At 41.1% G+C, this 25,477-nt stretch overlaps 1 protein-coding gene across 4 annotated transcripts in view; it reads left to right on the forward strand.

The window, feature by feature from the left end:
• The first annotated feature begins 907 nt into the window (after positions 1 to 907).
• Positions 908 to 25,477, forward strand: part of DAAM1 (dishevelled associated activator of morphogenesis 1) — a 164,642-nt gene continuing 140,072 nt past the window's right edge. For 2 of the 4 annotated variants that reach the window (XM_054513734.2, XM_045900962.3), the window contains exon 1: positions 914 to 1,063. The gene's annotated coding sequence lies outside the window, so the exon portion shown is untranslated. Of the gene's footprint in view, positions 1,064 to 1,093; positions 1,210 to 25,477 lie in introns of those variants that run through there. The other 2 variants (XM_045900963.3, XM_064571118.1) reach the window with 2 other exon arrangements.

The raw sequence follows: 25,477 nt of genomic DNA on the forward strand, positions 1-25,477 counted from the left end.
ACTTGAGAGAAAGGTATGGGAAATGAGGGGAGAGTGTTGTGGATTTAAAAGTACACGTGTATATATGTGTCGTTTATTAAAACTTCAGACAAGGACGTCGTCTTCCTGGGAGTTGAGAGCGTCAGGGCGGGAAGTCAGCTGCAGGGAAGAACAAAAGCATGGCTGCGCGACAGTACTATCTCTGCAGCAGCAGCAGGCTCCCTGATGGAGGGTTGCAGCGACTGCCTGTTACGCCGCCTTTTTACTAGTGACAGCCTCCGTTATTCTGTCAGCTCAGCCAACTAAGCTGTTCCCTGCGTTCTGGTTGGTCACCCGGACTCCGTTAAATGGGAGAAGGAAAGAGGACAGAAAGATGAATTGTACTAAGTGGGGCACACAGGGATTTCTCTTCTTCGGGGCCGGCATCGCCTCATCCTCGGGGACGTGGGGGAATTCCAGGGCGGCTTTTAACCCAGAAACCAGTGCGTCCTATTAATTAGTTTCTACGCGCAAGGACGGCAGTGAAAGGCTTAATCTTCTCTTTCCAGCTGGGGCCAAGAGCCGGGTTGATCAGAACTGCCTGGCCCGTGCGCACCAGCGCCGGACCCCTGGTGGCCCTCAGAGCCCGCACTGGGCAGAGTGGAGGTCAAGTCAAAGGGCACGACGGCAGGGTGCCCTCCCCCCACATCCCCCGCCCGCGCTGTCCGCAGCTCGGCTTCTTGAACGACCACCGCTAACACTGCAAGGCTGGAGGGCGGGGAGGGGGCGGGTCCCGGCGGGGGCGGGACCAAAGGGAGGGGACGAAGCGGCCGAGGAATATTTCGGGAAGTGTAGTTCTTCGAACCCCAGTTAGCGTAGCTACCCGTCTGTGCTTGGGAGACCCAGACTACAACTCCCAGGGGTGTGCGGGCCCGGCTGGGGAGTCCATGCGCAGTGGGCGCCACATTGTATCCTATCAGGCGAGGAGAGGGTGATGTCACCTGCGAGTTGGTAACCTACGAGCGGCTGTGAAGGAAACTGTTTAACCGGATCCCATTGTACCCGGAGCGCAGAGCCGCCTTTCCAGCATGCAGGGGCTGCTCAGGTAAGGGGGACGTGCCGCCTCGCCCGCCGCACTCATTCATTAAGTAGCACCGCGCGGTGGCGCCGGGGTGGGCGCGCTTCTTCGGGCCCGGCGCTGGGTTCGCGGCTCGCCCTCCCGCTGCCTTTCCTGAGCCCCAGGGCCAGTAGGTAAATATTAAACCCGTCCTTCAGGTTGGGTATGGGTGGGAAAGGGACCTAGACAGCTCCCGGCTGCCAAGCTGGGTTTGGGAAAATGGCTGCAAGCGCGGCGAAAAGCAAGGCGAGCCCGGAGGAAGGCGCCCCCGAGGACAGGGGTCCCTCCCTCCTTTCTTTCTGTGGCGCTAGGATGCCAAAAGAGCAGGCAGGGTACCACTCGCCGCCTTGCTGTGGGCTCCCGAGGCTGCGGCGTTGGGGTGCCGGGGCGTCGTGGCCTCGGCTGGGGGCCCTGCCTCGGTAGGGAGCTGCTGGTCCGGGAGGCTCCGAGGCAGGCGTGGTGGACTCGGAGGCGGCGACAGGGAAGGAGGGACTCGTTTAGCCGCCGGCCCGCGTCCGAGCAGAACCCCAAACATCCTTGCAGCCCTCACTTCAAGCTTTATTCGAAAGGGACGGGGTGACTGTAATTCCAAGAAAGTTGGAAGCTAAAGGTCTCACAGGAGACGAGGGAAACCCGCGCTGCGGAAGGAGCATGGGGGTGTTGGCGGACAGCAGTGAGTGGAGGCTGCGCCGCCTGCGGAGCGGGTTTGAGGCGCCGCAGAGCGCTCCCGCCTCTCTGCCTGGGAAAGGTGCATCTTGGTTCCCCCTGCTCTGATTGCTCCCTCCACACAGAGCACCTGAGCGGGGGCGAAGCATCTGCCCGGAGCCCTGGGCTGGGAGGTGGTAAGGCGGTGCGGGGTGTCGAATAATCAGATGATAAGGCTCGCTGTGAGGCAGGAGGGCTGGGCAATAGGCACCAGCTGGTGTCGAAAATCCAACCGCTCGTGATGGGCTTGCCCTTGTACTTGAGACGCGCTCGAGGCCCGAGAACTCCATAAAGTCCTCTGGATTTCCTTTCCCTAGCACTCTCATTCTTTCGTATACTCATTCATTCATCAAACCCTGCGAATGGCTCTTATCAAGTTGCTCACGGCCTGGCGTTGGGGTGTTGTGTTCCCTCACCACCCCCCCCCCAAATATTTTAGTGGGCCCAGGAATAGACACCTACGCTTTCTTTCCTCCAACTCGGTCCCCCACCCCATCTCCACCAGCAGGAGAGCATCAACAAGAGCAAATGCTACCCGTGACCGTTTTGCTCTCATTGAGTTGGTAGTTGCTTGAGCCTGGAGAAGGACCCAGTGAATTGAAGCGGAGTTTGTCTGCAAGATGAATCCCGTTGCCATGGCGACTCCTGTCGTCGGAATCTTAACTGCTCCCACTGCTGTTTCAATTCGATGTGGCTCTGCGGGCAGCTGGGAGGGCGTGGCCAGTAGGTGTGGTCAAATGCTCGTTCCGGGCCCAGCTGCTCTCTCTCCTTCACCCGTTTCACGGCCCAGGCCTCTCGCCACTCTCTTAGAAGTAGCTTGGACACAGTTCAAGACCCCTTTTCCTCTCGTGTGCCCGTACCTGAACTCTCCCCCTCTCCGGAAGTCATAGTTTGGAGCCTTTTTCCTGAGGCAAGCTCTGAAAACTACAATGGAATGATCTTTGCCTTTCAGGCTAGATGCATACTGTTCCTAATAACATACCTGACAGTGTTAGAGGCAGCTTTCTCAAGGAGGGCGTGTCCTCTGTTTTGCATGAAGAGAGCTCTCTGGCCACCAGTAAAGGGCCTCAATTTGCTCTAGGTGCAGCTCTCTGAAAGTTTATAGGGACAATTAATGACTGAAATTGAATTATGGAAGTCAGTATCATCCCTTGTGGTTCTCATAAAATCTAAAAGCCCGCCACCTGCCTGAGGGATGCAGGTCCTTGAGAATGAAGCAGATTGGGCAGGGATCTAGGAGGCCTGGGTCCTGCTGGGACTCTGTCATTGCTGGTTACCCCACCCTGGGGTTAACCTTTTACCTCAGGGGACCTTGGTCAGTAGTAATGTGGGGGAGGGATAGAGAGCGTTTCCCAAAGTTGATTCGCGGTATAGAATCTTGTGACTCTACAAGGACTTGGTCATTGTCTTTTCTCAAAATAATCTGAAGATGAGTTAAATTCAGCTTCTGACACTGTGGCTTTGGGTTAATATCTCTTTGGGTTAATATTACTTGTATGCTTTGACTGGCAAAATAGCCTGGCTCCTCGTGGCAGTCCTTCAAAGTGGGCAAGGCAGCCATAATCCTCTTTATAATAACATTTCTTTTTTCTTTAAACATTTTTAAAAAAGATTTTATTTATTTATTTGACACAGAGAGACACAGCGAGAAAGGGAACACAAGCAGGGGGAGTGGGAGAGGGAGAAGCAGGTTTCCCGCCCAGCAGGGAGCCCGATTCGGGGCTCGGTCCCAGGACTCTGGGATCAAGACCTGAGCCCAAGGCAGTCCTGGGATCAAGACCTGAGCCCAAGGCAGACGCTTAACGACTGAGCCACCCAGGCGCCCCTATAAAAATATTTCTAATATTACTAGTATTATCCCTCTATCTGGACTTCTCTTTATCCTTGTGTCTTAGAATTGTTTAGGTTTTGCTTTTTTATAGATTCTTGATGAATGCAGTTATTTGTAATTTAATTGCATTAAGTATAATTGAATTACACAAATATTTTGTTTACCTTCTACTTTTATTACATACCAAGGTGGATTATCACAGATATTGCAGTTAAGGGGGAAAAGGCTATATCTGTGAGTGTCTATGCATGTGCATTTGTGCTCAGGTAAATGCTTGGGGATGCTGAGTGCCAGGTGGTTGACAATCATCATCTTGTTTTAAGTAGGTGTTTACATCCTCATGAGGAAACAGAATCAGAAATTGTCACTCACTCTTTGTTTTTGTCCTAGAACTTATCATTGACTGAAAATCTCCTTCAATTAATCAATTTTTCTTGTGTCTCTATAATTCTGACAGTTCTAATGTGTGGCTTTTTTTTTCCCACTCCCCTAAGGTCTTTGAGGGCAGGGTCTTTGTCTTGTCCTTCCCTGTCTCTCTAGCAATTAGTGTTTGATCACTGGCAGGTATTTAATAAATATTTGTTGAGTCAATAGTAGAACCATGATTGGAGATTCAAGATTGCATTCTTTCCATTGATAGTTCTGGCATCAGTTGTAATATTCCTGTAGCTTTCTGTGAAGTAGTTTCATCACAGCATAAATGAAAACTCCCATGTAGCACATAACTTGAAGTATAAAAGGCCTCCCGTGTGTTTGAAATAGATGTATTTTGTAATCATTTGTTGTTTGTTTTTTTTTTAAGATTTTATTTGTTTTTTGACAGAGAGAGAGACAGCGAGAGAGGGAACACAAGCAGGGGGAGTGGGAGAGGGAGAAACAGGCTTCCCGCTGAGCGAGGAGCCTGATGTGGGGCTCGATCCCAGGACCCTGGGATCATGACCTGAGCTGAAGGCAGACGCCCAACGACTGAGCCACCCAGGTGCCCTTGTAATCATTTGTTTTTGGAATACATTCACTCACTTAGACTTTTTTTTTTCTTAAAATTCTTGTTACAGTTCTTAATACAATTCTTATTACCCCAAAGCAGATACTTCTGTATTTCTAGATTTCTCTTGTACTATCCTTGACCCAGACACTTTCCCAGGAGGTGTATGACAGAAGAGACACACACACAGGCACACACAGACACACCAAGGGAAAGATAACTAGAGGCTTTTGCCAGGCCACCTCTGGTACCTGAGGCACCAGTTGGGTAGAGGAGGTGGGCAATGGCTCTCTCATCTGGGGTGGAGTTTACCCAAAAACAGGATCAGTTGTCCCATGTGGCTAATGTGAGAGAAGAAATGGGGGTAGGAAACATTTGTCCAATATTTGTAACATTCCGTTATCAGTAGTCAGATTCTGTGGGTTTTTAGAAGTATAAATTAGTAAGGAGGTGCGATACTAGCGAGAGTGCAGTGGGTCATGTCCTTGGGTGGTGCTTACAGGAGCTTAGTGAGTAGGTGCCAAGGAATTTGAATCCTGGCTTTCTTGCTCTGTGGATAGGCTCTGGGTGTTAAGAATGCCTGTGTGTCTGTGTGTGGTTTTATTTGAGCTACTTTGTTTAAAAGGCTGCTTTTAGTGTTGGTACTGTGGTCATCAGAACAAATAAGGTGTTTACAAACAAAACGAGGTTAAGATTGAAAGTGTTTCATTGTGTAAATATTTTGGGGATGTTATAAAGAGTGGCTTTGGCTTGAGAATCTTGAGGTCTTCTGTGAAATCACTTAAAAAGTTACAGCTGTTGGATCAGGGGAAACAAGCTTTCCAACAAAGCTTGGTACCACTGAGAGCCTTAGGTGTTTGGTTCAGGAAAATAATCACAGAGCTTGTAACTTCTGTGGGGCCCTCCCTGGCTTCATCTCATGCTCCTGGTATTTCCAAGTTTTAAGGCTCTCCTTCTATTGCAGGAAACAAAGCAACTTTGCCAATTTAGGTTAGCAAACTCGTTTAAATTCTAGAGAGGGCACAGTCAAAACGGAAATTTTTCTATTCTGTGAATTTTTTTCTTCTCCGAATAAGGGATGTGGACTACTGTCACTTATTTTGGCATTACGATTTCTAACTTGGTAATGGAGGAAATCTTCCAAGTGAGTTATGTATCCTAAACACTCACAGAATCTGTTCTTGGTGATTTTCCCGAGAGCTGTTTAGAGGTAACTGATTGCATAGGTACTGTTTAAGAAATCGATAAGGAGGGCAGTTTCTCTATGTGGCTTGGGGGTATCATCTGGTCGGTGGAGCAGGCTGGGGTGGAGGATACCTCCTTTGAGGTTATATTCGCTTAGCAAGTATACTGTCTTTTTCTGTAGATTGTGTTTAGAGTGGCTGAGGGCAGCTGATAGAGATCTGAAGTGCCTCCCTGCCCCTCTGGTTCCTCCAAGCCACCACTTAGTACCCCCACTGAAAGGGACAGATGCAGATGAGATGCAAGTTGATTTTGGTGACCTATATTCCACTCTAGCAGGCTGTTTTTGCAGGAAAAAGAAAAAGTTTGCCTTTTCATTTTCTGGCATCCTTTCCACTGTTCCAGGAGGAGGGAACTGAGTATTTCAAAGTGAGTTTGCATTCATAGCACCCAGGTCTAAAAATTAGTTAAACACTAATTAATCCATGAGCACTGCAGCAAGTATATGGAGGCCTCTCCCTGCGTCCCCCCTCCCCTGCAGTTAATCTGAGGTTACCCAATACATACTCAGCTTTGGTGACCTTTATTTTCCTTGTTGATGTTTAAGCACTCCTGGTTTTTATAACCATCTGTGACTTTCTGCAGTAATGGCTTCCCTCATTTGGAATGGGTGCTCCTCTGAGGTTCTAAATTCTCCTTGTGCTCTCAGATCCATCTTGAGGAGATTCCACAGATTCCAGGAACCCTTCCCTGCTTCAGCTTTTACTGACCCCCTCTGCTCCTTCCTCCTTAGAGCCCTTAGCCTGACCACAGAACTTAACCAGCATGATGCTAATAGTCAAGGTACGATGCAATAGTCAAGGACCCTTGTGCCGGGTCCTGCCTAATATTTTACATGGGCTTAACCATTGATTCCTCTAACAGCTCTATGAGTTGAGTACTATCATCACTATTTTACAAATGAAGAAACTGAGGCATGAAGAAGTTAAGGAACTTGCCTAGCTCTGGTCATGCAACTGGTCAGTGGCAGACTAGGTTAGGGAGCCAGGCAGCCTAGTTCTTTACACCCACATGATTGCTTTGTCTCTGGTTTTCCTATGTGGTACATTCTTTTCTCTCCATCGAGTTAGGGGGGGATCACAACATCCTTTGTATCTCAATTCTGAAACAGTGCTGGGGCAGTAAGTGCTGGGCCAGTTGAGAGTAAAAATGCTTCTTCAGTTAATGGTTCCTTAAAGTCTGACTTTCTGGAGCAGCAGATGTTGCATGAGATTAAAAATGTTGCATTTGTGTATTTGGATGATACTACTTTTGAACTCCCTCCTTTTGGCTATGTGGGTGATAGGCAAATTATTTGGAAAAAAAAAAAAAAAAAAGAAATGCTCTTATATGCCATCTCTAAATCCATTTGGAGCCTGTCCAGCATTAGACTGTATTTGTTAACTGAGATAACTTTTCAATAGGTTGAATCTCTTATCTGAAAAAAAAAAAAAAACCCTGCTCACCCAGAACAGAGCCACAGAAGCCTGTGACTCCCATAACTTCTGAGCTTCCCTCCTCCTTGTTGTCTTTTAACATAAATTGTGAAAGCTCTTTTGAAAGGGAAATAATGAGAACTTGAGTAGTAGTCAAACATGTAATCTAATATTGGGTTATCCTTAGATATTAAAATAAGCTTTTTTATTGCCCACCTCAGAAGGGAGACTTTTATTTATTTTTACAGTGGAGCAAATTTGGTATCAAATATACGATTGCAGTTCTTCTAAACCATAGCCACTATTGTGATTAAATGTGGAAACCAAGGGAAGCAGGTTCAGTTTCCAGTGTAGTTGGTACGATTTCCTGACTTACAATAGATCTTTTCCTTTTGGCTTAAAGTGGGTATTGTGCCACTTTGACAATATTTAATGAAGACAATTGAGTAAAACTCAAACTGTGTCATTTAGGGAAATAATAGGAAAGTTATGCCCTAACAATATATTGCCAGGAAGAGAAAATGAAAACAAAGGGCTTATTAGCAATTTGGCTACTCAAACATAATATTCATTCAACAGACATTGATTTCAGAAACTTTTTTTTTTTATTCATCTTGTTACACTTCCTGAGTATGTCAGTCACCTTTAGTAATAACCTGAGTTCATTCTGTTCTATAAATTGCACCAGGATTAGAATTGAAGGTACCTTGTATTCTGACAGGTACATAATTAGGGTCAACTGTTAAACTAGTCTTTGTCTTTTTCATTTCTGGGGGAAAAAAAAAACAGTCTTCTGTGTAGTTGGCAAACATTGCCCATCTGATGGGCTTTCTGAATTCAGGCTTCCAAGAGTAGATAGCCCAGATCCCAGCTTTGGGCATTGTCTGGGCAATAGAGATGCCCATCTTTTGTTTTTTGAAATGGATTCTTATATTCTGCTTTTTGGCTAAGCTCAGTTTGGTAGTGATGTGCAAACCAGATCAAGGCCATGGGTTAGTTTTGCCTTGTTTCGGAGCCACAAACTACTGTAACTTTAATCAACCTTTTTTTTTTTTTTAACTTTTTAAAATTTAATTTAGTTGTTTTTTTTTTAAAGATTTTATTTATTTATTCATGAGAGACAGAGAGAGAGACAGAGGCAGAGGGAGAAGCAGGCTCCCCGCGGAGCAGGGAGCCCGATGCGGGACTCGATCCCAGGACCCTGGGATCATGACCTGAGCCGAACGCAGACGCTCAACTGACTGAGCCACCCAGGCGTCCCTTTTTTTTTTTTTTTTTTTTTTTTTAAAGTAGGCTCTGTACCTAAGGTGGGGCTTGAACTTGGAACCCTGAGATTAAGAGTCCCATACTCAGGGACACCTGGGTGGCTCAGTCAGTTAAGTGTTGCACTCTTGATTTTGGCTCAGGTCATGATCCCAGGGTCCTGAGATCACCCTGTGTCAAGCTCTGTGTCAGAGTCTCTCTTTTGTCTCTCTGCCCCCCACTGCTCGCACTCGCTCTCCTTCTTTCTCTGTCTCAAATAAATAAATCTTTAAAAAGAGAAAAAGTTGCATGCTCTACTGACTGAGCCATCCAGGTGCCCCCCTCCCTTTTTAAAAAATTCATCATGCTTTTGGCAACAAAGGAGACTAGACAGCACATTGTGGATATGTTAACGCATCGCTGTCACCAGAATGGCAAAAGATGGTGCCATATTACAAAATGAACTGATGGGGATCTTAGTTTTTTCAGACCCTGTTAAGTTAGAGGCAAGGCTTTGCCAGCACTTTGCCAAGGAACTATATGCTTCTGCAGGTGTCCTATGAAGAGTGAGTTAGAACTAAGAGCAGCTTCCTAAAACTTTGCCAAAGCCCCATAGCCTTGGTTGTTTCTGTTTCTTGGGGATGTGACAAATCATTAGTGGATGTTTTGGTGCCGTTTCTTGGCTTTGCTATTCTTCCATAAAACCTCCGCAGATTTGCATCCTAGAAGAAGAGGGAAGGATGGTGGTCAAAGTCATTCACCAGGTCAGTTAGATTGTTCTTGTGTCTAAATTTGTATTTGTTTCACGGAGATTTGGTAAAACTGAGCAGTGAAATGTTAAGACATGAATTAAATTAGAACCTGTAGTTCTTTTTTTTGCCTTTTTAAAAAAATTTAAAGTTAGTTAACATATAGTGTAGTATTGGTTTTAGGGGTAGAATTTAGTGATTCATCATTACTTATAACACCCAGTGTTCATCCCAACAATTGCTCTCTTTAATGCCCATCATCCATTTAGCCCACCCTGCCCCACCCACCTCCCCTCGGGCAACCCTCAGTTTATTATCTGTATAAAGAATCACTTATGGTCTGCCTTTCTGTCTTTGTTTTATTTTTCCTTTCCTTCCCCTATGTTCATCTGTTTTGTCTCTTAAATTCTACATATGAGTGAAAATATATGACATTTGTCTTTCTCTGACTGACTTATATCACTCAGTATAATACCCTCTGGTTCCATCCATGTTGTTGCACATGGCAAGATTTCATTCTTTTTGATGGCCGAGTAATATTTCATTGTATGTATGTATATATATAATCACAACTTCTTTTCTGCAATAAGAGGATTAGACTAAGGGCCCTTCTAAATCCTGAGAATTTATTACCAAAAATACTCTAAAAAGTTAAAGAAATGAAGCAGACAAAACATTTGAAGGTCCTTGCTACACTCCCTACTCTTCAAAGTTGGTGAAATTGTGGATACAGAAAATGTCATATGGTTTCATCCAAGGTAAGTGACTTTGGATTTATTTTTTTAAATGCACCCCATTATTAGAGGTTATTTGATTTAGGATGATGGTGGCAAAAGAAACAACAATAACATTTCTGTTTATTTCCCATTCTGTTTGTGTGTGGCAGTCTTGTTTGCATGAGAGGTGCACCCCTCCCCCGGCAATTACTCAGTTCTCAGGGGTAATTTGAGCAGAAAGTCAGAGACAGCGTGGAATGAATTGGGCTGGAATTGAAGGTGATGGTTGAGACTGCATCATGTTCAGAACGTTAAATGAAAGGCCTGTTATTATACTTTTGCATTTTAAAAATCAAGGATGGAGATTGGATTGGACTGGAAAACCTCTATGATCCATTTAGGGCTTGACAATCCATGTGCAGGTGACACTACAGAAGTTCCAGGAACTGTGGCAAGAAACTGCCTTGCCTATGACATTTTCTGCTAAGGGATTGGTTTATATAAAAAATATATATATACTATTTTTAGTTTGACCCAGTTTCTTTTCAGGCTGTGACTGAAGCTATCTTTCTAACGTACTCCATCTTTTCCTACTATACTCCTTGAATTGTAACTTGAGCCTGGAGGAGCCATGAACTGCCTCCTTGTCAGGTCTGCACTCATAGCCTCCCTCTGGGCAAAGGAGAAGATTGTCCCCAGTCTGCCAGGTTTCACGTGAGGGGGACCACAACCACTGACCTCACAAAGGAGCCTCTCTTCCCCCTTAACCTCCTAATGAAGAACAGGGAGCTATGTGGTAGCAGAGGGGGGGCTGCTTACATTTTAATCCTCCCAAGCTAGATTGTTTTTCTGCTGGAATAAGTTGGGGAAAGTAGGTGGACTGGAGGACGGAGGGGGTTATTGGGTCTCACTTATCTTATCATTTGTTTCCCTCTGGATTGCGTTTGTTTATACTGCCTCCTCAGGCCAGGAATTCCTCCAGCAGAAAGCATGCATACACACGGGGATATTCAGATCCGATCCGGCTTCCTTCTTCTTGTGTTCCATTTGCTGACTTGGCTTTCCTCTCTGCAGCCTGATCTGAAGGAGGGCTGGAGATACTTAACCTGTTTTTAATTCTTCCGTTATGTGGAAAAGAGATCTTAAAACAGTGACTTGGGGCCAACATGTTAATGTTTTTCTGATGGGAAAAGAGGATGGTGATGAGTAGGTTTAAATTCAACATTTATGTATAACTTATTTCTGTTGGTAGAGAGTTTAGTCATGAATGTTTGACACCTTAAAATGAAATCTTTTCACCTTTTGGTTGTTGTGATGTGATGTAATTGCACAGAGAAAAAAGAAACACCAGTTAATTTTAGGTTCAGATGTGGGTAATCTTAGCAACTCACCTCAAACTCTTCGGCCCCTGTTTCCTCGTCTGTGAGATGATGTGAAAATTACAACATTTTGTGAGCATGGTGTCATAAAATAACGACCATACTTGTATGGCATTGTGTAGTATTGATGTAATGCCCACTGGGTGTCCCTAGGATGGAAATCAGGAAGAGGAGGATGCCATTTTTTTCACCCTCAGCGTTAACCTTGGCCCCTGCTCTTAGCACTATGTATCTGAGATGCCGAAGCGAAACCCTTAAAATCTGATCCCTAGTCTGTTCTTAATTGAACAGTGTCTGGTTATGTTCCCCAGTCCCGGCGCTCAGGAAATTTCACAGGATGTAAGGGATGAGGCTGGACAGTGTTTTGGGGTGATCGTCCAATTCTGTTTAAATTGATAAACTCTTTAAGCCAGAGTTTGACTACCAGTGGTACACGGGATGGTAGCCAGCTGTCATGTTTTGTTTGGCTAACACAGTGTTATTTATTTTTTTTAAAGATTTTATTTATTTATTTGAGAGAGAGAGAATGAGAGAGATTACATGAGAGGGGGGAGGGTCAGCGGGAGAAGCAGACTCCCTGCCGAGCAGGGAGCCCGATGCGGGACTCGATCCCGGGACTCCAGGATCACGACCTGAGCTGAAGGCAGTCGCTTAACCGACTGAGCCACCCAGGTGCCCAAACACAGTGTTATTTTTAAAAAATGATTTTAGGGAGCATTTACACTCTGATTTGGCACGGGCCCCACCACACCCTAGTGCCTCATACACAGCCACTTTATGTGGTATTTCTTTATCTCCTTGGACCTTGAAGGCATTTGAGTTTGCGATCCCTATTTTAAAATAAATTAAAATTGTAATGGAAGTCTCTTCAAACCAGTGGGCTGGCAAATGACCCAATCCAGGGCTCTTCCACTTCAGTGTTATTGGCATTTGGGACAGGATAGTTCTTCGTTGTAGGGGGCTGTATTGTGTAGTGTAGGATGTTTAGCAGCATCCTTGGCCTCTACCCACTAGATACCAGTAGCAACCTTTCCCCCCATTTTACAACCAAAACCGTCCCCAGACATTGCCAAATGTCCCCAGAGGGGCAAAATTGGCCTTGGTTGAGAGCCAGCTGACAGATTTTGGATAGCCTGAGAACTTTAAACATTAGATACGGCTTGGATATTTAGGGATAAATTGGAATTCATCTGGGAAACCGAGCAACCCTGCTGTTTTTATTTATTTGGGCAGTTGGTGAGAGCAAAGTAAAGGTCAGTGGATTAGACCCTGTGAGGTCATTTCTCCATTCTTCCATGACCACTGCCTGGGAGGCCAGCCACATTTTAAGGACATATTCTTGGTCACAACAGGGGACTCCGTGAGACACTGATGCTGGGTCAGGGCAAGCCCACCAGAGCTCGTGGGTAAACAACTTTGAAGCCCATGGCCTGTGTTGATTGGTCAGTAATGTTATCTGTGGATAAGGAAGATGAGGCTTTGGGGAAAGAAAAGGTTGGCTCTGTCATTATTGTCAAAGGCCAAAATGCTTAGAAAAGGGGAGGGGGGCTTCAGCCTTTAAAAATGACAGCTTATCTCACATTAGCAGTGTGGGAAGAGCTCTGAAAAAGATTAACAGAGTAATATTTCATTTTTTTTCCCTCTTCCTCAACCAAGAATGTCTTTAAAAATGGAATCTAAAACTTGGGCTTTGGCAACACTCAAAATTGGCTCTCAGAAAAACATTGGTAAGATTTTCAGTGTACATAAGGGGAATGTTATGAAGTTTTAATTAACTAACCCAAGCTCAGGTCTTGAGCACCTAATGCAAAGATAATGCTTCGGGAAGCACACAGTTTTCAGTTAAAACAGAAGCCAAAGTCCCTTGTCAGAGGGTTAGGTGGGACTTCTAAAGGGGTCCATGCCTCTTACTGAAGGCTGTTTGTTGGTTCTCTGCCCTGCATGGGAGTCAGAATATCCTCTGTGGTGGATATAAAAAGGAGACCTATCAGGATTCTGGTTTAGTAGATGTCTGGGTTTGGACCTAATCTTAAAGCTCCCCAGGTAATTCTGATAATTAGCCAGGACTGAAAACAAGTGGATGAGCAAAAGATCTGAAAAATTTGAGACATTACCTTCTTTTCAAGATGATTCCCTAGGAGATTCAACTTGCACATTCACCTATTGTTTAAAAGAACAGGAAACAAACTACCCCATTACAAATGGCAAACACCAGGAGTGCCTTTGAGATAAAGTGGGTGGAAGGGTGGTAGTAGTAAATGCTTTACTAGGTTCTATTCTAGAAAAATCCACAGCTATGTTTCACTCAGTGAGTTTCTCATTAGACTCTTCTGGCTTCATAAACAGAGGGTGGATTTGTTTGTTACAAGTTTCTTTCCTTAGTCTATGCCATGTGCCATGGTGGAGCCCAGACTACAAAGTCCCAGAGTTATAACTACCAAAGGTGGAAAATAGAATAAAATGGCTCCCTTTACTTGGATTCTACTTAGAATTTCAGATCCAGATTTCTGTCAAGCATAGCAGAGACAAGGGAATAGCTAAGTTTCAGGGGGGAAATATACAGAGCATTTTATGGACCATCTCATAAGCCATGGAAGCAACACCTTAAAATATTCATTCATTCATTTATTCATTTGGCTTGTAGATATGTTTTAATGTTGGGTGTGAACATTTAAGAATGCTGTTTTAAATTCCAGATTTTTGCCTTTGGAATACAGAACACTTGTCTTACTTAAATAAAGCCCAGATCATCCTCAGTCTTCAGCTTCTGATATAAGCAAGTTACATTGTGCAGTAGGGGAAGTCTCTCCAATGAAAGATTTTTTTGCGTTCACTGGCAAGTAGTTTCATGTTTTGTGTATTTGGATCATGTCCGTGTTTTCAAAGGAATGTTCATAGCATCAGTTATAAGAAGCAGTACTCTACAATCCCAAATCACAGTTTTTCCAGTATTTGTTATGCCCGTAGATCAAATCTTCTACCCTCAGTTCTTCCTCAGGTGTTGATTTTGTGTTTCAGGTGACCAAATGTTTTCTGGTACTAGAGAAACATTACATGGTATTAAAGAAAGAATGACAGTTAAAAAGACAGAATACAGGGTTTCTTTTTAGGGGTGATGAAAATGTTCTAAAAATCATGGTGATGGTTGCACAGTTTGTAAATACACTAGAAAACAACTACACTGTATATTTTAAATGGATGCATTTTATGGCATATGAATTTTATATCTCAGTAAAGCTGTTAATTTAAAAAAAGGGCTAAAAAGAATCCTACTTAAGTGCAACCTTAGAATTTTAGACCTTAGGGATAATACCCATGACATACTTTCCCATTTCTTTTCTTCATGTACATCTCAATTTTTTCCCCTAAATAACATATATAAAATGGAGAAAGGATAGTTGTGATGATTCCTTAATATTTATGGACCACCTGAGACATTGGAAACCTTGTTATAAAGAAATGGACTCTGGCTCCTATTTTTTTCACACCTCCTAATCATGAGCCAGGGCATTAAAGGATAGAAAGCTTTGTACTGTTTTATACCTACTGTGATGAAAAGCTAAAGATTTTGGTGATACATTTGGCTTAGTCACAATTTGCCCTAAACTTGTTCCATATGATTATTTTGCAGGATTTTTTGCTGTAGAAGCCTTCACACTGTAAAAAGCACTCAAGTATGTAATCTTGCCTGTAAAGCTAACTGTGTGTGTTGGATAAGGAATATTTCATTTATAAGGGATTATGTAGCTCAGGGTTTCTAAAATTTGGATTCATGATCCTTTGAGAAACACTGCATTAAAAGTTAAATTGCTGAAGGTTTAGGTACTCAGTGTCAATGGGATCATAAACTCATGTGCAGAAGGTGAGCTTTGGGGTACTGTGGTGTACTCTTCGGGTATCAGATGCTTATCCAGGCATATTAGTTTTATTGCTATGTAACAAATCACCACAAATTTAGTGGTTTAAAACCCCACCAGGTCAGAAGTCTGGGCATGCTGTGGCTAGGTTCTCTGCTTAGGGTCTCAGCAGGCTAAAATTCACATGTCAGCTAAGGCTGCAGTTCTCATTTGGGGCTCATGGGTTCTTCCATGCTCCATAGTTGTTGGCAGAATTTATTTCTTTGTGACCATAGGAACTGAAGATAACTAGCTGTCAGCAAGGGACTGTTTTTAGCTCCTAGAGGCCACCCACATTTCATATCACGTGGCCCACATTGGCAGTTCACACATGCATGTTTCCTTTCTTGCAGGCTAGCTGGAGCACATTTCTCTGACTTCCTTTTCTGCCATCAGCCAGAGAAAAGGTGAAGATTAAGGTCTTACCTGATTAGGCCAGGCCCACCCAAGATAATCTCCCTTTAACCATCCAATGTATCATAACCATGAGAGTGATGTCTCCTCATAATCATAGGTTCCACTCTTAAAGGGTAATGGGGAGTGCTACCTGTCATACCAGATAGCAGAAATTACGCCAGTTAACTGTTGATGATTATTAAGATGAACATCCAAAAATCCAGGAAATAAATAACACCTCACAAATATGCTTCTGGACCCCTTCTGTCTTCCTAAAATATCTCCCTCTCAGATTAATGGCTTTCCATTCTTACTTTTCTTGTTTCAAGTAGAGTGAAAATGAAGATATTTTTAAAATGTTTTATTATTGAAAGTTTCCTACACACATACACCCACGTAGAATGACTAATATAGCTAATATGAGAATTTTACATATATCCACAGCTTCATCAATGATCAATTCATGGTGAATCTTTCATTTTTGCCCCCAACTACTTTATATCAACTCCGGGATTTTTTTTTTTTTTTTAAGATTTATTTATTTATTTTGGTGGGGGAGAGAGAGAGATTGATTGAGAATCTCAAGGAGGCTCCAGGCCCAGTGTGGAGCTGTATGCAGTCAGTAGTTGATCTCCCGAACTTGAGATCATGACCCAAGCTGAAATCAAGAGTTGGATGCTCAACTGAATGAGCCACTCAGGTGCCCCAACTCTGAGATTATTTTAAAGCAAATTCCAGACATCTTATAATTTCACCTGTAAATATTTTAGCATTTATATCCAAAAATATCAGAACTCTTTAAAAATGTAACTAAAATACCATTATCATACATAAAATAATTTATATTATTTCTTTAAAATTACCAGACATCTCATCAGCTTTCAAATTTACACTTTTTAAAAAGTTTGTTAACTCAAGATTCCAATAAGGTTCACACATTGCAGGTTTTGTTTTTTGTTTTAATATTCCTTAAGCCTCTCTAAATCCTGTGCAACATTTTTCTTTCTAACATACTTGTGAAAAGAACTGGGTTATTTGTCCTATAGAATTTCCCATAGTCTAGATCTAATTGTACAACATCCCTCTCTCTCTTTCATCCATTTCCTATAAATTAGTTAAGATGAAAATAATTGATGCCACGGACCTGTCTGGTCACTAGCGGTAGAAAAGCTTATTTAGTGAAAGGAATGTATAGATAGATAATTTACTAGATTCATGTTTGGATAGATACTTAGAAAAATATTTGGGAGTAGAGCAAGTATGCTAGGTTTTTTGGACTCGTATTACTGAGAGCAGTTTAAGTGTTATATACTTAGAGTGCATGAATTAATGCAGGTTAAATTCTTATAGGAAATATACAACCTATAGATTCATTAAGTGATACTTAGATTTGCTTAGTTTTTTGGCCTAGTGTTTTTGTTAAATCGGGTTTTAGCTTCCATAAAAGGAAAAAAAATTCTTAAGGAGAAAGGTATTTCATTTTTGAATTTCAGAAAATAACCAGATTTTAAAAATTGTGAAGATCATAAAATAATTGCTTTTTTGTAGGAGGGCTTTGCTAATTATTTATCCGTAGGCTCTCCAAAGACCTATCCTTTGTCCTCAAAGAACATGATGTATATTTAAAATTCTTACCATTGAAATATTTTATTTTTTAAAAATGCAACAGTTAATATTGTTTTAGGAGAACAATTTTATATGACTGCCATTGAAAGAAAGAGGTTATCTAATTTAAATTTTGTTTTAAAGGAAAAAATAGCATTGGGTTGAGATAAGTAACAGCTTAATTAGACCATAATTACTTAGAATAGGGGATACAGACCTTTTTCTATAAAGGGACAGATAGTAAATATTTTCAGTTTTGTAGGCCATGCTGTTCTTGTCATTATTGTAGGAAAAATAGCCATAGACAGTATGTAAACAAATGGGTGTGGTAAGTTGGAGAGAAGTGACATCTTGACAATATTGAGTCTTATCCGTGCACATGGATTCTCTCTCCATTTATTTTGTTCTTTGATTTCTTCATTAGAGTTTTATATTTTCTTCATATAGGTCGTGTACATATTTTATTAGACTTCTACCTAAGTATTTCATTTTGGGGGGTGCCTAATGTCACTGGTATTGTTTTTAATGTCACTTTTCACTCTTTCATTGTTGGCATATTGAAAAGCAGTTGACTTTTATTATTAACCTTGTATCCTGCAACCTGGTTTTTGTTTTGTTTTGTTTTTGTTTGTTTTTTATAGATAGTCTTTATCAAATTGAGAAAGTTCTTTTTTATTCCTAGTTTACAGAGAGTTTTTTTTTGTTTTTTTGTTTTAATCATAATGGGTGTTGGATTTTGTCAAATACTTCTCCTGCATCTATTAATATGATCATGTGATTTGCATACCTGGGATAAATCCCATTTGACTGTAGTGTATAATTCATCTTATATGTTTTTGGGTTCAATTTGCTAATTTTTTTTTGTAATATATTTGTCTGGTTTTGCTATGAGCATAATTCTGGCTTAATAGAATGAGTTAGGAAATACTCTACTTAAATTCTCTGAAAGAGATTATAGAGAATTGGTATAATTTTTTTCCTTAAATGTTTGGTAGAATTCACCAGTGAACCCATCTGGGCCTGGTGCTTTCTGTTTTAGAAGGTTATTAATTACTGAGTTGTCTGTTTTTATTGGTGTTAAGGCCTGCATGCAGAAACTGATCTGTTCCTGGATAGTTGATGCTAAAGAATTATTTTTGGAGTTAAAAAATAAGATTCTCAAAATTATAAAATAAACACATCAACAATTTTATTTACTTATTAGTGAAGGAACCAGTAAGATGTTAGTACCAGTTTAAAAGATAATTTGAAGGGCGCCTGGGTGGCTCAGTCATTAAGTGTCTGCCTTCGGCTCAGGTCATGTTCCCAGGGTCCTGGGATCGAGCCCTGTATCAGGCTCCCTGCTCTGTGGGAACCCTGTTTCTCCCTCTCCCACTGCCCCTCCTCGTGTTCCCTCTCTGGCTGTCTCTCTCTGTGTCAAATAAATAAAATTAAAAAAAATTTTGAAAAAAGATATATATCCTTCTGTCTGTACATCCATTGATCCATCTTCCTGTCCACAAGCAGAAATGCTGAAATAAATTCGTAGTAGATACAAAACTAGTTAATATCCTAAAGGACTATAAAAATTAATGTTTTTTCTTCCTACATGTATGTAAATCAGTTGTATTTCTACCAGGCAAAATCTGTTTGCTTTGTTATAGATAAGGGCCATTACACTGCTGCTGTGTGTTTTTTACAAATTAACTTTCCTACCCCTACAGAGCTATGAAATAGTCTGGCCCAGTGGGTTCTCAAACTTCTTTGTTTCAGGATGCTTTGATCCTATTAAGTATTGAAGATCCCAAAGAAATCTGTTTGTGTAATGTATTAATTAGATTAGAATCAGAATGGAGAAACTTTATTCTTTCATTTAAAAAAATAACGAAACCTATTTTATGTTATCATCTGAGTGATGACTTCATCATGGGTCTTGAAAGTTTTGGAAAATTCCACTGTGTACTTGTTGAGAGAATGAGAGAGAAATGGCAAATAACATCTTGATATTATTATGAAAATAGTTTTGAGCTCATAAACACCCTGACAAGACCCGAGGCTCTCTAGGCCTCCCCAAACCACATTTTGAGAACCACTGGCCTATTTAAAAGGGTGGGGGGGGGAGGTCAAAGATAATCCCTGGAGGACCTGCTAGACCACAAATAGCATTCTACTGAAAAGATACCCAGTAATCTATTTTGCCTGTTTCTAAATCTTATTTTTTTTTTCTTAAAAGTAGTCCCTCCTTTGACAAAATGTCATCCTGCCCAGCATGAGGCATTATCAAGGTTGTTTTCAAGCTATTAAGTCAGAAACTTATTTTTTTATTATAAAATTAATACAGGTTACTATATGAAAAAATGAAAAAAAATAGGAAGTATAAAGGAATAAGAGAAATCTTACCAAGAAGGCAAATAATGTTAACATTATGGGAATACATCTTTATGAAGTTTGAAAAAAAAATTTTGATTATATATTATCTGTCCTTTTTTGCATCCTTCCCCCAACCAAATGTTGTCATAAGCATATTTCATGTTACTAAAACTTTTTTAAAAATTGAAGTATAGTTGACACTAAAACTTTTTATTGTGGTAAAAAATACACATCATAGAATTTACCATCTTAACCCTTATTAAGTATATAGTTCCAGAGTGTTAAGTATATTTACATTGTTGTGAAACAGATATCTAGAACCTTTAATCTTGCTGAACTGAAACACTACCACTTAAACAACTCCCCTTTGCCTCCCCCTACATCTCCCTTTACCCCAGCCCCTGGTAACCACCATTCTACTCTCTTTATCTATTAAAGTGACTACTTTAGATATCTTATGTAAGTGGACTCATACAGTATTCTTTTGTGGCTGGCTTATTTACTTAGCATAATAAGATCCTTAAGATTCATCCATTTTGTAGCATGTGCAGGATTTTCTTCTTTTTTTAAAACTGCATAGTATTTCATTGTATGTATGTACCACATTTTGTTTATGCATTCAACCATTGATGGACACTGGGGTTGCTTCCACCTCTTGGCTATTGTGAATAGTGCTGCAATGAGCATGAGTATGCAAACATCTCTTTTGAGACGAAGCTTTCAATTTTGGGGGATATACCCTGAGCCTAGAACATGGTAGTTCTTTTTTTAATATTTTGAAAAGCTGCCATACTATTTGTTATAGCCCTCGTACCATTTTACATTCCCACCAACAAAAGTGCGCATCCTCATCAACATTTTGGGGATTTTGTGGTTATTTTTTGATGGTAGCCATCTTAATGAGTATGAGATTATTAAAACCCTTAATAAACTTCTTAGATGGCAGCCTTTATTTCCTTTATATGCTGTATAGGATAATCATTTTCCCAATGTCTTTCCATTAAAAACCATTTGAACATCTTTTTCATGTTACAGATTTTTTTTGTTTTTAGGATACATTCTTAGATATGAAATAAATGGGTCAAAGGGTATATAATTTTTAAGGTTTTTTTTTTTTATAAATACTGCCTCAAGAAAAGTTTTGCCAGTTGACTGAATCAGAGTGTTAGAGCATCTTTCATTTCACACCTGTTTATGCTGAGTATTATTATCTTACAATTATCTGTGACTGAACAACTGGTAAGTGCTGTCCCATCATATTTTAATTTGCATTTTAGGAATTTGTTCAATATAACTTTTTTTCTCCAGACCATTTGTATTTTGTCTTTCTCAAACGACCTGCTTGCGCATTTACCTGTTTAAATCTCAGTGTTTTATTTTCTTATTTTTATTTTTTTTTTAAGATTTTATTTATTTATTTGAGAGAGAGAATGAGAGAGAGAGAGCATGAGAGTGGGGAGGGTCAGGGGGAGAAGCAGACTCCCTGCTGAGCAGGGAGCCCGATGTGGGACTCGATCCCAGGACTCCAGGATCATGACCTGAGCCGAAGGCAGTCGCTTAACCAACTGAGCCACCCAGGCGCCCTAAATCTCAGTGTTTTAAATAGATCATACAAAATTAATTAGCTATGCAAAGATGAAGCTACCAGAACTTTTCATAAATGCAGTAAACAATCATGGACCCCATTAGAAGGAAACTTATGAGCCCTTCAGGCACATTTAAAATGACCTAAAATATTTCTCTGTGATAAGGGTCTCTGGCTGCAGATTTGAGTAATTAGTTATCTTAACAAGCCCTTTTCTCATTACGTGAAGGGAAACCTTCGGTCAGCTCCTGTCATTTTATGGCCAATTTGCGTTTCCTGGAGTTTGCCTCAGTTGTTTCTTACTATCTGTGCTTTTTCTGCTGACAGTGAGACTCTGCTACATAGAAGGCACTTGTAAAGGCAGAGAGGACAGGGAGATGATATGTAGTTTTTCCACTGGATTGAACATGTTTGGAAGAATAGGAGGTAGAACAATGAAATAATCCAAATATTATGAGGAGGGAGGCAGAAGTTTGTATTAGAGTGGTTTATGTGATAAAAGAAATGTTATACCCAGTCCTTTTTGTTTATAAATGGTATTGTAGAACAGATATTTGAATGCTTAGCTAAAATATTTAAAGCATTTTGCCTGTACTGCACTCAATATTACAAAACTGCAGTATTTATCACAATACGACTATCTTCACGTCAGTGTGTCATAAGTCCATATTATAGGGGAAATGGATTTTCTCCTGCCTTAAGTGCTCTAGGTTTGTTCTAATTTAAACAGAAAATAATCCTCTTCCAAGCAGAGAGAGAGAGGTTCATGCTTTAAAACTAATTTTAAATAATTATGGTAACCCAGTAATAGAATATAATGCTGTGTCTACCAGCATACTTTAGAGAAGACAACTTAGTGTTATCATGGCTCTGTTCACGTTATTATTATTTTTTTCTGGGACTCTGTTTTGAGGCACTGTAGCTGTCTGTCTTCCTTCAAGAAGTAGCAAACAAAATGCAGAACATATCCCATGGAGCTTTCTGGTAAGGCGAGTGTTGGCCAGCAGTCCCTGCCATGGTCTGACCCAGTGGTGTAAAGGCCTTCGAGAGGATTCTCTGGAGTAAGGGACCATGATCCTGAGGAGAAGGCTCCCTTTGCATTCTCTCTGAAACATCAATTCCTGTCTTTCTCGCCTGGAAGAGTGGCTATTTCTCTCCAGCTGATGGGTTCGTTCCCAGGCACCACTCAAATCACAAATGGTCTGATGCATTGTAAAATTGACTGATGGACTAGAATTCCCAAGAGTACCAAATGCCTTTGTAAGTAGAGAATCAGACAATATTCACACATTCTGTGGACAAATGACATCTCCAGTGCAAAATGGACCATGACATATTTTATCTTAATTTTCTTTTTTTTTTTAAGATTTTATTCATTTGAAACATAGAGAGCGAGCACAAGCAGGGGGAGCTGCAGCAGAGGGAGAGAGAGAAGCAGGCTTCCCGCTGATCAGGGAGCCCGACGTGGGGCTTGATCCCAGGACCCTGGGATCATGACCTGAGCCGAAGGCAGACGCTTAACCGACTGAGCCACCCAGGCACCCTTATGTTAATTTTCTATAATGCTTTCTTGATTTGCAATGGCAAAATCTTGTAGGAAACAAAATAGAGATTATAAAGTCTTATTCTGTGGCTGATAAAGTTCTGGATTAAAAGTATTCAAACATACTTTTCTTATTAATGGTAAGGAGTTCCATATTATTTTATGAATTTACCAAAAAAATTGATTTGAGAAATGTAAAATGCCTGCTCTGTCATTTTTTGATTTAGCCAATCCCTGATAACTCTTATTATAAAAGTTTTAGGTAGAATATATGACTGATGGAGTCACATTTTGTAACTTTATGTAGATTTCATTATTTAAAGGGGCTGGTCCTAAGTATGTCAAGCTTTGACAAACAGTTTGTAAAATATAACATCATTAATTTTCTACCGAGATTGGTAACTATTATTTGGTTTGTATTTACCTAGATTCTTAAATGTATAATTTATCTTCTATTGAGGAAACATTTTTATTTTATTTTATTACTATTATTGTTTTAAAAAGATTTTATTCTTTTAAGTAATCTCTACACCCAATACGGGGCTTGAACTCACAACCCCGAGATCAAGAGTTGCATGCTGTATTGACTGACCCAGCCAGGTGCCCCTTGAAGAAACCTTTCTAATTACCTTGGTTTAAAAGGGACAAAGTATGGGTGCATATTATGGCAACAACGCTACAGTTTTCTTAGTACAATCCTCTAGTTGAGAGGCATGAACTTTTTTGAAGTGAGAACTTTTTTTTTATAGTATCAAATAGAAAGCCCTTATATTATATTAGGAGAACTAATACAAGTAATTAAGTCAAGATTTCAAGCCACACATTATGACAGCTCATGTTGTAGAAAACTCTCCAGTAGGGGAATGCAAACTCTTGAGCATGCTCTCTTCTTGTGTGACTTTGGCCAACAATCTGTTGGGCTTCAATTTCCTCAGATGTAAATGGCGAGGTTTGAATTAGCTCACCAGTTCTGTGACAGTTTTGTTGTCTCTAGTGGTTTTTTTAAAGGGGGGTAGCATTCACTGTCTTGAGTTGATCCTGAGCATTCTGCATCAGAAGCCAGGATTGACCCCTTTTTAGAGCTAGCAAATTGAAATCTGGAATAAGTGATTTGCCTAGTAATAAATTTAGTGTGATGATAGAATCAGAGAGCTCAGGTCTCCACTAACCTCTTAGATGCCTATTTGACACATTCTGGTTGTCAGACACATTCTGGTTGTCCCATACACCTGTCCTTCCCTCCACTTCCTATCCCCTACACAGCCATGGCAGACGTGTTTATCTCCTGCTTATCTAATGTGACATTTCTTTCCTACTCAGCCTGGACATGGCCTCAGAGCCCTTCTTGAAGCACTAGTCTAATAGCCACAGCTAATAGACAGGAAATCTTAACTAGTTTGACATGATAGGTAGTAGAATCTTTAAAATAAAAAGTCCACTGAAGGTTTTTTTAAGGAGATTTACTTGTTTGATTCAAGTGGAATATTGTGGCTTTCTCTTTAGCAGGGGTTCCCAGTGTGATGATTCCTTTTTAATTTAAAAAAAATTCTGGATTCCCACATGACCATGAACTCAGTAACACTTTAAATGAATTTGTTTCATCAATCCCGACATATAGATTCACTTAGAAAAATGGGCATACATACCTGTGTGAGACATTTACATGTCCCTCCCCTACCCCATCCCCACCCACCAAGAGTACAGCATTAGAAACTGTTACTCTCTACCACTTTGTCTTTTTTTCTTGGTTTCAGTTTAAATATATATATTTTTAAGATTTTATTTATTCATGAGAATAAGAGAGAGAGCACAAGCAGGAGGAACAGCAGAGGGAGAGGGAGACGCAGACTCCCCACTGAGCAGGGAGCCCTATTATGGGACTCTATCCCAGGACCCTGGGATCATGACCTGAGCCAAAGGCAGACGCTTAACTGACTGAGCCACCCAGGGGCCCCTCAGTTTAAATTTTAAAAGTAGGATTGAGTTTTTATTTTTAAGGGATCTCATCAGTTGTTTTCATACTATGTACTGTGGAGTCCCAATTCCAGGAGGTGCCTTGGGGAGAGTCCCCCTATCCCCACACCCCTTCCAGCTCTAACCAGCCTGTTTACTTCAAACTCTTCTACATCTTGGGGTCCTCCTTGAGATTTTATTTGGATAAAGGGTTTCACAGCTTTAAAAAACTTGAAAAACACTCATAATCTGACATTCCCATCTTACACAGAGTGTTTTGGAGTTACCCTGTGAACATTGGAGCCAGGGTGAGGACCCCAGTTGTCCGGCTTGCAGGCCACTCTTCATCCCCCTACCCGAGCGGCTATTCCTAGGAGCAGTGGAGGTTGTAAACGGACACCACTGCCTGCTGGGAGTGGAGCACATACTTCTATGGAAAGAAAAATTGTTTACGTTGTAATACCAGGGGAGGGACTCAAATCTGTTTCCACCCTTGAATACAAGGCTGTGTGGTATACATATTTGTAAATGTTTGCCTTGTTTGGGTGTGGGCTTCTCTAACTATTTGGGGTGGGTAGAGGGATGGTGAAGCTTTTTTTTTTTAAACGTTACTTTATTATTTTTTTTTGTCTTTTTTTTAATTTTTTTTTTTTTTTAAGATTTTATTTATTTATTTGACAGAGAGAGAGATAGCGAGAGCAGGAATACAAGCAGGGGGAGTGGGAGAGGGAGAAGCAGGCTTCCCGCCGAGCAGAGAGCCCGATGTGGGACTCGATCCCAGGACCCTGGGACCATGACCTGAGCCGAAGGC

The sequence above is a fragment of the Mirounga angustirostris genome, unplaced genomic scaffold (assembly GCF_029215605.1).
Source record: "Mirounga angustirostris isolate CCGP_5_RB_7025 unplaced genomic scaffold, mMirAng1.0.hap1 SCAF_9, whole genome shotgun sequence".
Classification (NCBI taxonomy): Eukaryota; Metazoa; Chordata; class Mammalia; order Carnivora; family Phocidae; genus Mirounga; species Mirounga angustirostris.